This window comes from Culex pipiens, chromosome 3 (assembly GCF_016801865.2).
Source record: "Culex pipiens pallens isolate TS chromosome 3, TS_CPP_V2, whole genome shotgun sequence".
NCBI lineage: Eukaryota > Metazoa > Arthropoda > Insecta > Diptera > Culicidae > Culex > Culex pipiens.
In genome coordinates, this window is record NC_068939.1 from 26,581,286 (window position 1) to 26,600,500 (window position 19,215).

General features: G+C 38.0%; 1 pseudogene; it reads right to left on the reverse strand.

Moving 5' to 3' along the window:
- Positions 1-1,770: 1,770 nt before the first annotated feature.
- On the reverse strand, positions 1,771-13,663 carry LOC128093465 (serine protease hepsin-like; annotated as a pseudogene).
- Between the last annotated feature and the right edge of the window lie 5,552 nt (positions 13,664-19,215).

A 19,215-nucleotide genomic window follows, 5' to 3' on the forward strand; every position in this document is an offset into this window, starting at 1 on the left:
TGGTTCGACCCAGTTGACAAGTGGCGATGGGTGTTAAATCTGAACTTGGCTCTAAAATGCTGCGTCATGTGTGGATGGCACCACAGTAGCAGCACCGCTAGCATGATTCACGGATGAACGCACGTTCATTACTACACGCAAGAGTATAAACAAAAAAAAACAAGATTCTAGTTACACGAGCTTATCACATGCTGGTCATCCGAATAAGGTGCATATTTGTCTTCGGGGCAAATACGCGTTCAACTTGTATTGAGACCTCTGGTGGTCAACGACCTTTTCTCTCATTATATCAAACGCGTTGCATAAATGAGCTGAAATTTGATCAATGAATATAGTTCAAGCTGAACCGTTATGAAAAGACAACGTCTTCTGCCAAAAGTTGGACAAATCAGACGTAACAATATCAAAAAAAAATCCTGCGGATATTTGTCAAAAAGCAGTGCGACCCACTCATTCCTATTGATAACATTAACTAACTTCAGCAGCGGCTACTATTTTATCGATAGGTAACATCAAGCCTGTCATCCTCTATGGTTCAATCGGACCGCGTACTGAACTAAGAATCCAGACGTCGCTGGTTCGAATCCCGTTAAATATATATTTGGCACCCTCTCCCCGCGCCATATCTTCACACTTAGGACAGCCGGGAGGCGAAGTTCTGAGACTCATGACTACAAGACCTCCAATCTTCGAGTTCATTTCAACCGATTCACCAATAAGATCATCTCAACTGAGTGGCGTTATCGAAGTTCAAACTTTACCTAAATGAATCAGAGAGTAAAATGCTCACGATCGTTACATGATTTTTTCCCAAAATCTTAAAGATACAATTTTACTACTAGTTTGAATGCTGTTTGAATGCTGCTTCTCCATGAAACTCATAGAGCAAAATTTGAGTAATTAATGTCATAAAAAAATTAAATTATTATCAAACGACGTGGACAATTTCAGGTTTCATTTTGTATGGACAAGCGGGACATGGGTGTCCGTACTTTCCAAGAAAGTGTCCACGTGCTAGATAAGAACACAATACTTTGTCATTGACAGGAAATGTAGTAATGACGTCATTTGATTTTATTATGAGTATGGTTCGATAAAAATACACGGCAATGACTTCTATAAATATCCGAGAACCTCAACTGCGAGGAATCCAACGATCACGTAAACAACTATGAAACGGTGTTTTTGTGGGCATGACCTTCCTCAATTCGCAACCTCCTTCTGGCACAAAGCATACAGCGTGGTATCACAGGGCGCGTCATTCGCCTCCCAGTCAAATTGCCGTTCCGGCCAGTAGTACAGGGTCATGCAGTGTTCCGGCGGCCCGGATGGCTCCCCCGGGCTCCACTTGGCCCAGGTGACTGGTGCTCCCGTCGCTTGCCACACGTACGAACCAGTTTTGGCCAAATCGGAAGCCCCGACCCAAAGGCCGAAAAATCCCGCCGATTGCCGTCCGGTGGCTTGGGCTTCGCGCACCGCCTGATCGTGTTTGGCCTGGCTGTCCAGGACGGCGGGACGCATCCCACGGCGGTTGCAGTATTCGATCGACTCGAACCAGTTGAGCTGGAAATTAAGGGTGAGTTAATTTGAGATATTTTTTTTTTGTTAACAAGAATAAATTTACCTCATTCGAAGATATATGATACTGAACATTGCAGTTGACACATGGTTGAACTGAAAATTTTCAAAAATTAATAAAAATTGGTTGAAATTTAATTAACACCAACATACCATTCGGTTTCTTGGTTGATCGCTCCTGGCACATTGCGTACAGCGTCGTGTCACAGGGAGCGTCATTCGTCTCCCAGTCAAATTGCCTTTCCGGCCAGTAGTACAGGGTCATGCAGTGTTCCGGTGGTCCAGATGGTTCTCCCGCGCTCCACTTGGCCCACAGGACCGGTGCACCCGTCGGTTGCCACACGTACGATTGATGCTTGGCCAGATCGGAGGCGCCCAGCCAGAGGCCAAAAAAGCCCGACGATTGCCGTCCGGTGGCCTGGGCCTCGCGCACCGCCAGATCATGCTTGGCCTGGCTGTCCAGGATGGCCGGTTGCATGCCACGCCGGTTGCAGTACTCGACCGCTTCGAACCAGTTGAGCTGGAATATTGAGGTCAATTAAATTTAACGGTAGTTAATTAAATTTTATACTCCTCCTGGGAGTTATCAGATCTTCAATATTATTGGCTCTTTAAAAAACATTTTCAAAAATATAAAATTCATAAAATCAAGATTTGTGAGATCTTTTTATTATTATTAAGGGGTTACATATATGTAAATCGACAAAAATGTAAGAGGTTGGTTTGGCCACACACTTAAACTTTTTTTAATCTGTTTTAAGGGCATTAAAATATATATTTTCAACTATTATCAAAATAAATTTGAAGATATTTGGTTGTATCATTGCCAAGATACAGCCATTTTAAGTTAGCAGTTTCAAAAAACGGGTGCCGCGATATCTCCACACTGCTTTGACCAAATTTGATCAAAATTTTGGTGAAGCCTCGTTAAACCGGTCCTGTGTGCATGACAAATCCCGATTTTCAAAAAGTTTGTTTGAAAAAAAGATAAAAATATTTTTATGTTTTTCATATAAAAAATCGCCAGTTTTTGATTTTTGTATTTTTTTAAAAAGCAAAATTTCAAAATCGGACTTCGTCATGCACACGGGATATGTCTTGCAAGTCTTCATCTCAAATTTCAGCCAATTTGGTCCATCCCATCGCGAGATATCGTGGCACCCGTAAATCAACTCGGTGTTCAGAGAAAAACACTCACAAAGTTCGACATTTCGCTTTGCGCATGGCAAAATTTTGAATGTAAATCGTCTTTTACTCAGTTAAATCATGGAATATCTTCATGAAACTTTCAGGAGTGATTGAAAATCATCTTTTAAGTGGATTTATTAAATTTTCTGAAATATGAAATTTTTGATTTTCTACATGTATGTAACCCCTTAATGAATTTAACTTAGCAATACTAACCTCAGTTGAAGAAATGTGGTACCGTTCATCTAAGAAAAGAAAGAGCAAAATAAGTTAATCATCTTCAAAAAAATGTACCAATGTTTATAAAAGTACAACTTCCAAGAATCACGGATATCTGTCCCACCCTGCCTAATCCTTGTACGGTCCAGAGCGCCCAACCCAACTCTAACTAACTCTAAGGGCATCCCGGCATGTTGGCGCAAAAAAGAAACTGGGGACGTGCCGAAGGATACGCACCGCGTGTCAAAAACATATGCAAATTCGTACAAATTGTACTCGCAGACAAAAGGTCAAGTCTCGGTGAGACAACATAATCTTTGTCTGTGTGTAATTCAATTTGGCCCGGGAAGGGCGTCGTTTTCTACTTCTTGTTTTTTGTTACCTTCATTCTTCTTCGAGAGATGGTGCTTCCTTTCATGACCCTGCTCGCAATCATCCTTTATTCATGATAAAATTTCAAACAGCACAAAAATGCCATCAACAAGTTCGCACAGCTATATTGAAGTTCCACGCGAAAACAGTTATAAATGTTTTTTTCATTAATTTTAAATGATTTAAGACGTATTTAATTATGTTTATTTTGATAAAAATTTACAATAACTTAAATTTATAAGAAATGAAAACATTTTTTTCCTAAAATTAATTTCGTTGAAATTTGGGTTTTCACATGGAATTTCCTTAGGCAGCAACATAACCCACATTTTTCCGAAGCGTGTTCCTTGTTTCCAAAAATGGGCACATTTTGCTCCGGACAGCAAACGGGGAGATCCCGTCGGTTTTTGGAGTACGATTGCTCGGTCCTTTTTTTCGTTTTTTCGAATGTTGAGAGAACTAAAAATGGCCAGCATTTCGGGGGCTGAAGCCCGCGAGGGCCGACCGACCGAAGGCCAACAAACCCGAAACAAATAATCTCAACAAAAAAAATGGTCCCGGTATGTGGCATTTTGGGTCGGCGACGACAATCTGGGGGGAACGAAAAAAAAAACACCCAGGAAGAGGATCCAACGCATGTGCTGGTTGGCCCGAAAACCGACCCATATGGGCGTTCGATATGGTTCCACTTTCGTTATTATCGTGTGACGGAATAATTGAAATGAATCGGGTTTAACGTTGTGTCCGCACTGGCCAGTAACGGCAGGACACAAGTTCAGAGTTGATCGAGAGTGGCTGGTGAAATTGAAAAATGGGCTAATAAATGTTGGATTGAAATTGATTTTTCAATTTTATTTTCAATTTTTTTACTGGTCAATAAATCGATGTGAGCGTGATAACTTATCGTTTGTCGCTTTTTGACGTTTCGAGAAAAACGAGTTTTAATGTTTGACCCGAGGTTTGACCTCTCTTTGAAAATATTTTGTTATGTTTGGTTTTCAACGTTAAATATTTCTTAATTGAGAAAATGCTTACAATTCAAAAACGGTGAACATTTAAAAGACATGTTTTATTGAAGATATGATTTGAATCTCAAAATAAATTTATGAGATCTAGACTAGTGATTTTTCGCTTTTTCACGAAGCCAGGTAATCGAAATTTGGTAAATACCGCGAAATGCCGCGAAATTTTAAATAATTTAGTGTCAAATTGCTCCTCACCAACAATGAAAGAATCTTAATCTAAAGAAAATCTTTTGACGCTCATCAAGAGAAAAAATCGAAAGAATCTTGGCTCTCTTCTTTTGCGCACGAAAGATCGATAAAAGGAAACTCTTAAAATCATCATCTGGATTATTCGGCGAAACACCGATTTCACTACTACACTTTCATGTTTAACGTCGCACGTCGAAAAATGACCTGTCACATGTTTGTAAACAAAACGTAATAAATGAATTTCAGTGGTACTAACAAAGTGAGTCATAGAAAATCTTCTGTGATTTACTTCGAGAAGTTCGAGAGCGAAAAAGATTTTTTGGAATTTGTGCATCCCTGCTCCTCACTATATTTAATCATCGATTTTTTTTTATTCAATCACATGATTTTTAACAGGCAATTTGAAAGCAGTTGTAAAACATGTCAAATAACGAACTCGATTTTTAAAGATTTTGTTCATTCCAATGTTTTATGAAATATAGATAAATGATTGCAAATTTCCAATAAATCGAATAGTTCCAATAAATTAGCAAATGAAATTTTTTATTTTTTATTTTTTTAGGCGTCATCCATAAAGTATGTCACGCTCTAAAAAGGGTGGGGGGGATTTTGGCTAATTTTAGCGTGATGTACTTTATGGATTAAGCCATTATATAACTGATTCAACTTTCGGTGAATGTGTTATTCAGGATGAGCTTTGTTATGGCAATATTTAGAAAATTATTTCTTTACTAAATCTCAGTAAAACGACAACAGCTGTTTTATGAAGTAAGCTGATGAAAAATCTAATATTTTTTTTCCTGTACATGATTTTGCACCATCCTCAACTCTAACAAAATAGTTACCTTTTTAAAGTCCAATATTTTTTAAAATCCCGCTTTCAACGCGAATTTAAAAAAAAAAGATTTTTTTTGCATACTTATTTTTCTGACAACTACCTACAACTTTGAAAAAAAAAATTAGAAAAAAATCAAAAGACATTACAAAAATAGCAAAATTCTTTAGAATTACTGAACTATTGACATTGTTTGATTCCATTTCTTGAATAACAATTTAATGGCACGTAAATCAAATTGAATGATTGGTTTTTCTACATTTTTTATTATGGCTGCCACAAAGCGAAATAAAAAATAAAAATAAATCCAACTGAAGAATGTCAGATAACGTATATATTGTACAACAATAATATTCTACGTTCAAATATTTAAAGTTAAGTGCATTTAAAAAATAAGAACCGTTATTTGAGCAAATCTAAAAACCTCTCTTGAAAATCTGCTTTGCCCGAAATATTGACTGGATGCAGAGTGCAGATAGAAAGCCATCATGTCAAATGTGACATCCTTTTTTTTTGTTATTTTGATCAGATTCAGATTGTCAAACATGAACTCGTGACTCCGAGAATCGGAATAACATCTGAGATATTCATAAAACTATGCCGGGTCCGGTGGTTTAGTGGTTAGCGTGGTAGCCTCCAAACCCCAGTATGGCCTGGGTTCAATCCCAGACGGACCCGGTGGCATTTTTCGAGACGAGATTTGCCTGACCACGCCTTCTATCGGATGAGGAAGTAAAACGTCGGTCCATTAGCGTAAAAGAGGTTTTGAGTGACTCACCACACATAACCTTTGGACGCCTAGAAATGAGCAGAAACTTGCAACAGAGCCCACAAAAGACCCGGGGGTCGTTAAAGTGGATTGCTTTGCTTATATTCATGAAACTATAAAGTTTGGCATAAGGGTAATTTTGGCCTAACAATATACGACAGAAACGCACATTGTTATGCAAGCTTTTGAAGCGGTATTCAAAACACACCACCCAGTTTCCACTTACCACTACTCGCCTCCGGCAACGACCCAACCACACTTCGAATCCACGGCACAAACACGACCACATTCGTAAAGGCCGCGTAGCTGTCAACCCGACACAGATTACTGTCGGCATCTCGCGGTGTCGTAAACGAAATGATTCCAACCACAAACCAAGCCGATCCTCTCTTCACGTGCAACCCTCCGCCGCTGTCCCCATTGCAGACGGCCGTACTCCCGTTGGTATAGCCGGCACAGAACAGGGTACTGTCCAGGGCTAGCCCGAAGGTGTCCCGGTTGCTCTCGATGCACTGGCTGGTGTCCACCACGGGCATCCGAGTGGCCTTCAACACCGGCGACAATTCGTCACTCTCCGTGAAGCCCCAGCCGACGGCCGTACCGAGCAGTCCGGTTATGGCCGGTTCTTGGTTGACACAAGCCGGTTGAACGAACTCATCAAACTGAGCTTCGGTACTCAGCTCCAGTAACGCAATGTCGTTCTTCTTCCCGTTAGCTTCCGGAACCCGGTGAATCGTCAGCACTTCGTGCTGCTGCGTATTCCGTAGATTTGGAGCGTTCAGATTGTTCAGCCCGAGCCGTACAAAGATCCGCTTCGGCGACAACACGAACCCGTTGTCGTCCTTGACGCAATGGTCGGCCGTCATGACGAACCGGGCGTTCAGCAACGTTCCACCACACGCGTAGCTATCCGAGCGGCCCTTCCGGTGGTAGATGGCCCCGTGCCAGGGGAAACTCCCCGGTACGGTGTCCCGTCCCCGTACGATCACTTCGTTGATGGTCACCTTCCGGGCGCCGCACTGCTGCGAGTCGATGACCTTGAACAGCTGCGCGACGGCGACGCCGATCGTCAACAGCAGCGCAACGGTGAAGTTCATGGTTGAACTTGCGCAGAACACGTTTAGCTCGAACGAGACGTTACATTGAACTGTTGCAAGAATACGCAGCGCTCAGATTCAGAACGCGGTCGAGATTTGTTTTCAATCAAAATAGAACACAAAGTTAAGACCGTCTCGACGAGATAACCTCCACAACTGAGCTGGTTTTTGGGTTGTGGTGTTTTTGCTCGATAAGACAGTTGACTCATGTGTAGTAATCTTGGGTAATCTGCGTTTGAAGCCGAAACCGGTTTGACTCTTCTGCTTGAATGGTGGCATAAAATGGTAACTGTTTAGTAAAGTAGAGGTAGCATTGCTTGATCAAGACACTTTTTGTTATTTTGAATAATTGAAATACAATTTTCGCAGTCTTCGCTACAGAAATGGTAAAAATATTCGATTTTTTATCTTTTGGCGGAATTTCTTGGTGTCTTCTGTTGTAGGTATTGATAGAAACTATTAAAAAAATAAGCACGCAATTATTTTTACATAAGATTTTTTTTATTAACTTTTAAAAAAATCGAAATTCATATGTTTAAGTTTTGTTTGTTTTAGGGAACAAAACCCGCAATTTTTGAGCCAAAGAGAAGTAGGATTACGGACCAAATTGTCGTTTTGATAGGGTTGTCAGATCCTCGTTGGAAATGTCTAATTACATTTCCATAAATGTATAGCATGACGGTTTTTCTTACAAAAACAAACTTTTTCAAATGTTCCGGACATTAGTTAAAATTGTTTTTTAAGCATAACTTTTAAAATACCTACACGGAAAGGGGATCGATCACCAAACCAGCGACCGAATTTTGCTGGGTTGGTTTTGCTGATATCAGCGAAATTTTTCTCTAAACCAGCGAAATTTTTCGCTGAAAAAGGTGGTTGCGCGAAATCAAATCCAGCAACTTGGTTTCGCTGGTTTGTTATTTCCGAAACGGTTTCTTTTCCAGCGAAAGTTTTCGCTGGTTTGATACACATCCTTCCGACAGCCGTCATAAATGTTTGTTATTGTTCACGTTTGGAAGCGATTTGTGGCAATCGAATTGCTTCAGGGGTTTTTTTTCAAAACAAAAACGTTACTTAATCCACCAGAAGGTGGTTGCTGCCTTCCTCCTAAAAGCCTTACAACCTCACACTACGAAAGTTTTGGCTAACGCTTACTTAGTAAAGACACTATACATCTGAGTGCTGCCATCTATGATAAATTTATTGAACGATTTGAAAGCACTGCAGTGTTTGTGTGCGTGCACTGAGCGGAAAGTTCCGACAGCCTTTCGCCGGAGCTTTCAAATTATGTAAATAATTACCCTTTTTATTATCAACCAAAACAGTTTTTCGAACATAACTTTTAATGTACTGCACCAAACCGGATGAAATTTAAAAAAGACTTAAAGAACCTGAAGATTAATCCAAAAACAAAGATCCGGACAAAATCGGTCGAGCCAGTTCCGAGAAAAGTGAGTGAGAAAAAAAATTCTACGTCCATCCACACGCACAGACATTTGCTCAGAATTTGATTCTGAGCCGATATGTATACGTAAAGGTATATCTTGGAGGCTTATTTAAAAAGTTCAATTTTTGAGTGATTTTATAGCCTTGCCTCAGTGAGGTGAGGAAGGCAAAAAGCATGAAAAAGTTCTGCATCAAGTGTTCAGCATTAAAATACATACTCAACAGGTAATGGTTCTTTTCAATGAAAAGAAGCACGTTTCCATAAAGTTCTCGCAGCAGAAAAATATGGTGCAGTGAAGCTGGAGATGTATTTGTACTGCTGCATAGATGAGTGCACAAATTGTCGCAGGTGGCAGCAAGAATCGTAGGCGAGGAACTTGACCATGGCCGCGGAACAGTTTGTGCTGTGGCAAGTAAGTACAACCTGGTTGGACTTTCTTTTAATTCTGCTTCCGTTACTTCGAAATCTTTTCTGACGATTGTTCCATCCGTAAACCTCCGTCAACCGGAACGGAACTTTAAGATTTTTAGGTCGGTAACCGGTCACGCGCTGGAAAAAAACAACATTTGTTCAAAACTGTGTCTTTCTTTACACCACCTAGACTTTTTTTTATAAAACTTTACATTCCATTTTTCAAAAATTGTCCAGCGTAAAAGAACACCAGTTCAGTGAAAAAATCCGCTGGACCAGCGAATTGTTTCCCAAAACCAGCACAATAATCTACTGGTTGATTTTGGTACGAGCTGCTGCCGCCGGAAAAAACACCCGGACGTCAGCGATAGAAAACGCTGATCCAGCGTAAAAGAACACTGGTCCAGTGAAGAAATCCGCTGGACCAGCGAATTGTTTCCCAAAACCAGTACAATAATCTCCTGGTTGATTTTGGTGCCCTGCCGCTTTTTCCAAATCAGCGAGAAAATTTTCTGATTCTAGCAAAACTGATCCCCCAAACAGCGACATTTTTCACCAAACCAGTGTTTTTTTTTTTCACTGGTTTGGTAGAATTTCATCGGTTTCCAAACCAGCGAAAAAAAATAGCGATTCTAGGTAATTTTTGTGCAGGCTGAGAAATTAGCGACATTTTTCGCTAGTTTTAGCGAACTTTATCGCGATTTGGCGATGGATCCCCTTTCCGTGTAACTAAACATCACCATTTATAGGTATTGACTTATGGGACCCCAAGATGGATCGAATGAGGCCAAAACAGACAAAACCGGATCAGACAGTCCCGAGATAATTATTTTTATCCAACCACACTCACAGACACTTGCTCAGAATTTGATTCTGAGTCGATATGTACACATGAAGGTGGGTCTAGGAGGTCTAATTAAAAATTTATTTTTTCGAGTGATTTTATAGCATTACTTTATTGAGATGAGGAAGGTAGTTTTCTCCATCAACAAAGAATTACAAAATTTATGTTACATCAAAAACACTAGGACAAATTTTAGTAATATTCCAATTATTTTTCCAAAAATCGCAATTAAAAGTAAATCATAACTCGGTGGCCGAATTTTGGTTTGTACTTCTCCGTGTACCTATTTCTGTCTGAATAGTCCTCTAAAAAACCTATAACTTTGCCGAAGACATCAAATCGATCGAAAAATTCCTCCAAAAGAAACAGATTTTCGAATATTTATGCACAATATTTTTGTTTACAATACAGCAGCAAAAAGTGTATGAAGCCTTGTATGGGTGAACCAATGACACAAAATGGCGATTTGGTCAAGGCTGCCACAAATTTTCAACTAAATGAGGATTAACCTTTATTCAGAATGCAGCAGATTCATATTAAAGTTACAACTTCAAATTTGGAAATGTCCCAACAATGATCAAGAGGTTCCTTGGTCCAAATAATCAGACTCGTTTTTTTTTGTTTTGTCATTAGGGTGATTCTAGCAAAAGTTTTTCCTGGTCGTTTTGAATAATTTAAACTCTGTTGGCCGTAAATAATTGGTTATGGGTTAGATTTTACGAAAAATTGTTCAGAGACTGAAAAATCAATTTCAAAATAACTGCATTTTGAAAATAAACGGCGCATAAACGAAACATTTTGATAGTTAATGTTTTTATCGCAATGACCTTTTTAAATAAGAGCGATAAACTAACAGTTAAATACTGAAAATTTATAATGAAAAGAAAAAAAACTTTTGACGCTATAATTTTTAACTTATGACCATTTTCATAAAAATGTTTTTTTTTCACAATTTTTCTTGTTAAAGAATCTCTTCCATTATAGAATTTGTTGAGTAAAATTCAATGAATATTTACTAGACATAGGCTCTGCGTGATATATTTTTATACGACATTTTCAAACGTTTGTCTTTTTTTCGATCCTTAATCTATTTTTCCTTAAAATCTCCACTAATAACCTATCATTTGTGTTCAAGAGATAATAATGATCGGTTGAAATAACTACATTTTTTCCGAAATTTAAATTTGTAGTCACCCTTTTTCAGCTAACTACTCTTATAAACGTGTCAAATTCTAGAGTTTATTTTGAATAAGACCTATAAACTATTGTGTTTCATATGTTTATACTGCCCCTGATCGCATAAATGTCCCATATGCATTTTCATCGATTTTGAGTTATTGATGCAGTTTGGTTCAAAATCGTGTGCTCTTTCCAAAAAGCCTATAACATCCAGTACTTTGTTCTAGAAATCAGGAGGAAATCCAGTTTTTTCGTGAAAACTTAACACGTAGCCTTATGTGTGAGACAAACTTCAAATGCGTTTTTCTCAGGTTGCTGTTTTTGCATATGGGACATTTATGCGAACATGGGCAGTATAGGACCTAATCAAAAAAGTCTAGAATTGAACTTTCAAATATAAATTTTTGTGCGAAATTACCTTTAGTTTCTGAAAACTGTAAAAAATGCTAATCGAAGATGGGATAAATTTTAGTATTTTTCCCCCAAAGAGTGGTCAAGACAACAGAGAGAACGACCCATGTGAATTAACGGAACCGGTTCAACTGGGCTGCCAATAACTTGCCGTGATAATTGGAATCCCACGACTGTGACAAGATCAGTTGTAAATACACAGAAAAAAAAATGATGGTAATATTCATCAGGAAATGGTGACAGATATTGTGTCAAAAAAATTATTAATTTTACCCCAGATGATGAATTTTCATCAGTTTTTGATGAATATTGATCAGGTTCACATTGTTACACTTTTTTTATGTAATATTACTCAAAAAAGAGGTAATAATCAACCTACAAAATTTTCAACATTCCAAAATTCAATTTTTTTTCTGTGTATGGGAAGGTGTACATATCTTAAAACCTCTCGACTCAGATCGATAAACTGAGCAATTGGTTTTTTCTAGGCATGGTGTCTACCATAGTTAGTTTTTGTGCAAAGTTTGATGAAATGAATAATTAGGATCCTTTTTCGGTAGAAAATACTCTCCTTTCAAATTAAAAATGAATAACTGTCGCCCAACACGACCCCATCGCATCTGATGAAATATCAATTTTCCGAACCCCAATGAAACCCCAATCATTCACTCACACAGTCTGTCTCGAAATTCAACCCCCCAAATGTAGTCCCAGACAGCGGGCACCAGCAGGTATATTACCCCTAGGCCGGTCTACGGGCTACGGCCCATTTGTATTTATAGCGCGCGCCATCTACGCACTCGCTCTCCAGCAACACGGCTCTCCCTTAAAACAGCACCACCCGCCCACGCAAATGATGATCCGCCGGAATGTATGCAAATGTCGTTTGTTTGACATCACGTCGTCGTCGGCTTTTGGCGTAGGTGGAAAACTTGCACAAACCCAAAAATTTTCCGCACATCAACAACCGACGAGGGTTTTCTTTCGAGAGAAACAAAACGACGGCGGCGGTACCGGGTTTATGTTTTCCGATCAGGTTTCACCTTTTCCGGGAAAATTAGGTTCGTTTACAAGCCGCGGGATGACACGGCGAAGCCGTAACGGAAGCTGCACATCATTAGAGGGTGGAAATATTAGAAAAATGGGGGGAAAATATTGCCGGATCTAGGCTAGGTCTGAACGGGGGGACTAAAGCAGCCATAAAAATGCCGTCAGAGACTTTGGAATGTCTTTGGAAGTTCAAGGTGTGTCCGGAAAAATCAATTTCAGGCTGCACAACGAGCAGTTATTCAACGAGGTAATTTAGCTTCTTCCTTTACCGGTTACGTACGGAAGGCATCAATGGACAACAACTGAAACCTTATACTGAGGAATTCAGATTTCATTAGGAATTGTGGAAAAGGATGATGTATAAGATTGAGATTATATTGATATTGAGTGATCATTCTCAATACGGAGCCTATCCAAACGATTGACTATTGATACCGTCACGGATGAATTGTGATAGCTTTGGAACATGAGAATCTAATCTCGTTGGAATTCTGAGGTGGTTGTTTGTGTAGAAGAAATGACAACTGGTTTATGCATTCCAATGTCCTTGAATGGGGAAATTGGCCATAGAAAATTTAGTTGAATTCCATCTATAGAATGATTAGTTTTGTTGTTGTCTATCTTTTCACAAATAGATCTTGATTTTCCTTTAACCCTTTAATTTTCATTTAAAGCAGATAAAGCATGTCAAATAGCTGCGGTAAAATATATCTTCAAAGCTAAGTTTTATCCCTAATGTACAAACCCGGAAAATCATGTACAATTAATTGCAGCTCACCGTACAGTTCCGACCTGGCCTGCCATCGTTAATCTCGTGGACCTGGGTGCCGTAACTTGGTAAGTTCACTTACAGTGTGGTACCGCCAGTAACCAACCAGACGGTTCCCAGTCCCATCTTGGCGTGTGATAAATTGAATTTAGGGCCTCACGCAGCACCGGAGCCTGATGCTCTAGCAACAGATTGACCGTATCGTACCATCTGCTTCACAACACTGACAGCAGCAAAATGGAGAATGTCCACCCGGCGGGGCGAAGACAGTTAAGCTCATCGCGCTCAGCTGCTTAACCTAATGAAGATAAAAGCGGAATTTAATGAATTTAATTCCGTTTTGTTTACTTCCGGGTATTTGGAGACGGATTCTGGCAAGGCCATGGAATGATTTTAGTTTGATGAACTTAAGAAAAATCGTCCGTACAATTTAATCAAACTGACATAACTGCATCAATATTTTATAAATCATTATACAAATCAATAATGGTAAATCTAACAGAGGAATAAATAAAAGACTCGAAATGATTAAAAAGTCGACGTCGTCGTGCTATCTTGTCGCACCCGCCATTTCGACGTTCCGAGAAAAAACGCGTTTTAATGTTTGACCTTGAATAAACAAAAACAAAAGCACGCAATGTAAACAATAACAAACACGTTTTGTTTGGCTGACCATTCTGTGCATTGTCCCGAAGTTTGGTTGAAGTTAGTTGCTGGAGTCCCGAGTTATAATTACAAATGTTTACGGTAGTCTAACTTGTACGTGCGTCAAACGCGTTCTGACCTGAAATCCCTTTGGCCAGTTGTCGCACTTACATCAATTTTCAGGGAGTGACAAGATAGCACGACAAGATTGAAACTACTTTCATATGTAAAGTGACAAAAATGCACGGAGTTTTTTCGGATTTCGTTGAATATCTCAGGATTGAAATCGAATTTTGGGGATCTGTGAAGGTCAAAAGGTGAGGCATTGCGAGCTGCACAAAATGGCGTTCTTAACTCAATTTGGCCCAAAATGCACGTACGACAATTAAGCACGATGGCGATGAAGTCTAAATTTTGTCGAGACTTTCATTTCAACGCTGTCGTGCTATCTTGTCGTACGTCGCTTTTTGAAGTTCCGAGAAAAACGCGTTTTAATGTTTAACCTTGAATAAACAAAAACGAGAGCACGCACTGTAAACAATAACAAACATGTTTTGTTTGGTTGACCATTCTGTGCATTGCTTCGAAGTTTTGTTGAATTTGGCCAATTTTCGCACTTACATCAATTTTCGGGCTGTGTCAAGATAGCACCACAAGATTGAAACTTCTTTTATATGAAAAGTGTCAAAAATGCAAGGAGTTTTTTTTTTTGTTTTTATAGAATATCTCGAAATGAAATCGAATTTTGGAGAACTGTGAAGGTCAAAAGGTGAGGCATTGTGAGCTGCACAAAATGTCGTTCTTTACTCAATTTGGCCCAAAGTGCACGTACGACAAGTTAGCACGACGGCGACGATGTATTTGTTTTTATTGAGTTTGACTTCCTTTGTCAAAAAAATCCATTTATATTTTTAGCTTTGATAAAAATTGAGTTTTCAGAAAAGTCTGAAATAGTATCACAAAACAAACAACTTAATTGCTAAAAACATTTTTAGACGTAAGATCAAATTTTATATCAAAAATGATTTAAAAAAATTAAAAGCACCATTTTTAAGTAATAGGTATTTTGAGGTTATATTAATGTTCTTATTGAAAAGTGCCGGTGACTAAATTGGGCGAAAAGTTCATCGCCCGGAGATCACGAGTTGGCGCGAGCGAATGAACACCGCGAAAACAGATTCGAGGGTGCATTGGGGTTAAATGATTATTTGGTCATTCGGTTTAATTACAAAATAATTAATTTTTCGTAAATATCGCTACTTTAGTTCGACTTTGAATGTTAAAATTAACCCACATGGGAAATATCCAAAATAAGGAATTTTAGCCATTTTAAAAGTTTTCTCTTGATTCATGAATTTGGAATATTTTTTTTGAAATTAGTACAAAATCATAAAAAAAATAAAATATGCATTTTTGGAATTCCACATAATGTAATAGAAAGTCAAATAGAAGACGGGATTTGTTTTCAGAGTATCTATTTTCACTTAAAAGTCCTGATCATAATTAAGGTCCGTGAAACTTGATAGTTTCCGTGAAAACCCGTGAAATTTAAACACTTTCTGTACACTTAAAAATTATAAAATTTAAAAGAATCCTGATTTCAAATAGCCAAATTTGCAAATTAATGATACAAAGAGTGTTAGCTTAAAATAACATCACTTTATGTTTCTGCAAATTATTATTATCAATATAAATTTATTAAATATATTATAATTTTCCGGCTTGTAACTCCTTTTTAAAAAAAATTAAAGTTGTCAAAATTTCAAAGCATTGCAATTAGTATAAAATGTTTGTTTGAGTTTTGTCAATATTTTTTAACATGTTTTTTTGGGTCCTTTTTTCCTTATTTAACTATATTTTTAAAGAAAGTTAACGACTTTTTTTAACCTTTATGATATTGAAGAATTTTTAATTTGTTTTTCGTATAATTATTTGAATAGTTTGTCTAATATTGTTTTGATTTTTAATTCAATAAATTAACGTAGTATTAATGACATATTTTTTTATTTAACTCTTTTAGCCTTATAAACCACATATTTAATAAAATACATTAAAAATAACCATGCGTTACTCAAATATTCGTTATTGAACACGCATTATTATTTTTTATGAAGCGAACAAAATAATAAATAAAAGTTAGTCTTATAAAATTCCACTCTAAATTATGCTTGTTAGGCTTCATCCATAAAGTACGTCACGCTAAAATCAGCCAGTCACAGTTGTTGCCGAAGCTCTTATTTAGGATTTGGTCTCAGTTCGACCAAGGGATGTTAGATGAAAAGAAGATTTGTTCAAAGTGTAGTCATGCTTTTTATAAAGAGCTTAACTCACTTACATTCATCATTATGCTTAACACAACAAATCGGTGGTGGTTTTCAGACATAGTTAAACATAAAATAATATCTCTCAAATCTCAAATTATTGACTGCATTCAAGAACTCTTTAAATACAAATCAAAAGCAACTGGTGAAAAAATATTATTAAAATATAAAAATTCCTCGGATTGCTATGTTTATAACCACTAAACTGTAAAAAACTCTCAAAACTTCATCACCCATTTATGTGGTTAAAAGCACACCACCCAGGAATGTTGAAAAAGTTTGAGTTCCCCCCAAAGTACCCGACAATTACACCCCTTTAAAAAAGCTCAAAAGAAAGAGGCAAGGGGTAATCTTCCACCGTCAAAATACTTTTAAATCACTTTCAAGTGTTTCTGGCGCGCCAAGCTCTACCGCCAAGATGTGTGTTTTTTTTTATTTTTATTGTTTGGATCCGACGAACAGTGCACAAGTATTTTACGCGTCTTCCAGATTGACGACTACGACGATGGTGCGGCTGTGGATCTTGAGATGAAAAAAAAGATACGAGCAGAAACTGTAGGGAAAACATCGAATAAAGAACGTAAAAAGCAAAAAGTTGGATCTTTTCAGCCTTTTTGAACATTCTTCTCGCAGACGATTATGAGGACGACGAAACTGAGTGGAAAATTATGAATTCATCCTGCTTGGAGTTTGTTGTTAACCTGTCTTACTTTTCAGTATATTAAAGGGAATTTTTTGGAGAAGGATTAATTTTTTATTTTTTTCAAAACGTTACAAAATTTTGGATAATTTTTTTTGGAGGAATTAATTCTCACAAATACAAAACTGTTATTGCATCAAAACTCAGCTCATCCAACGACGGAAATAACGAGCTAAGAAACGCATTTTTGTCCTTTACCACATTTTTGTCAGCCGCAATCCTGGTGCTGCACAAAAAAAAGGTTCACACAAAAAAGGAATATATTACAAGTACCTCTCTCAAAGTCCCGAAAGCCGTACATGCGGTGCTACTTTACCGAGCTAAGCTTTGAGCGGAGGGAACAACCGGAAAATTGCAAAAGCAGGACATTCCTGGGTGGGTCGGAGCGGCCACGCACACACACGGCGCGGCGTGGCCCACCCTTAAAAGGTGGGAAATATGAAAAAGTTTTTAGATTTCCGTTTCGTGGAATCAACGTCGACAACGTCGGTTGAAACTTTCGAGGGGAGGGGGGAAAAACCGAGCCAGCGGTGAACATGATAACGAGAAACGTTTTAAAAGATTGGAAAAGTTGGCAAATACTTGGGATTTCCGCCCAGGCTGACCTATGAAACAATTTACAATAGCACCGCTGGGAACGCTGTTGAATCTTACAGTGCTGCAAGTTCCGAAGAAGCTGGGCGAAAACTTTCACCGGAGTTGCTCTTCAAAGTTGTCTGATCTGTTGTCGATCTACAATTATGGTTGAAACATCTTTCTGCGCGAGATAACAAAATGTTGATGCTCTACAAAGTGCCAACTTTCGAGAAGATTCGTGGCCGAGACAGGAAAACGAAAGCTTTCGGGGAGGTGTTCTTTCAAAGTTTCAGAATCCAAGAAGTCACCGTCGGGCCGCTTTGGAATCGACGGAGCAAAAGTTGTTGCAACTTGCAACCATTTTGGGGTTCACCTACAATTTATGACCGCTCTTAGTGTAAATCGTTGTTAGCGGGAGTTCTGGGAGCAAGTGCTCAGCGGGAGCAGATAAAGTTTCCCTAATGTTGTTGGAACGTTTAAACGCTTTAAAGCAGTCAGCTAAAAGTTAGATGCTCGTGGTCAATCTATGCAATTTGCTTCTTTTCAGTTTTGTTATAAGGTTTAACTTTTAAGGATCGAATTCTAAACTAAATTATTTAAATTTTTATCTTCAATTCTGCATTTTTTAAGCTAAAGATGATGCAAAAGTATATTATTACAACAAAATAATAAAATAAGTTTTTGCTTTTGGGGCCTGAGCAAGGGCGAGTAAATCAATCAAATGTTACGCATTTCTTTCCCATATTTGGCAACAAAGATACACATAATTACAGTTAGGCCGTTGCAAATATTTTTCAAAGTTTATGTCGCCCCCCCTTCAAAATTGGTCTGAAAAATCAGGGGGCAAAAAAAATATTTTTCCAAAAAACTTCAAAATTTCCATGAAAATAGAAGTCTAATCAACTGAAAACAATCTAAAATGCATTTTTCTGCATTGATAATCATATTTAGCATGTTTGGGCTTGTTTAAAAATGTTTAGAATTATTATGAAATTCCAATGTACAGCACCGCCAAAATTTTATTTTTCGCACAAAAATTTTTTTTCGTGAATACTTAGAAATATTGGAAACTAATGATGGCAAAACAACTGGACAGGTGTATAATGCATTTTAAAACACTTTTTTCATTAAAATGTTGAAACCATGGCTCGTAATTTCAATTTTTATACTTTTTTTATTTTTTTGCCCCCCCCCCCCCTCGACTTTGGTCAGAGTCGAGGGACATAAACTTCAAAAAATATTTGCAACGGCCTTATAAAAATGTTGAAAATATCACAAATCTATGAACTCTTGAAAAAAAATCATGAGAATTCACGTATTTCTCCGATGGGAGGTTCCAAAATTATATTTATATTTATGAAAATTGTACATTAACCTTATTGCAAAAAAAGCAATTCTCCACGAAAGCCAGAATTGCACGTTTGTTGTGGCTGAAACTTAGAAGAGCTAACCCGCGTATACATTTTTTTTGATCTATTGCCACTTTTTCAGTCTAAATTGAGGTAAAATTACAACATTAAAGAGGTAAAAATCAACCTTCCAAAATTACACCTTGCAAATTTACACTTTTTTTACTGTGTACACCTCCCG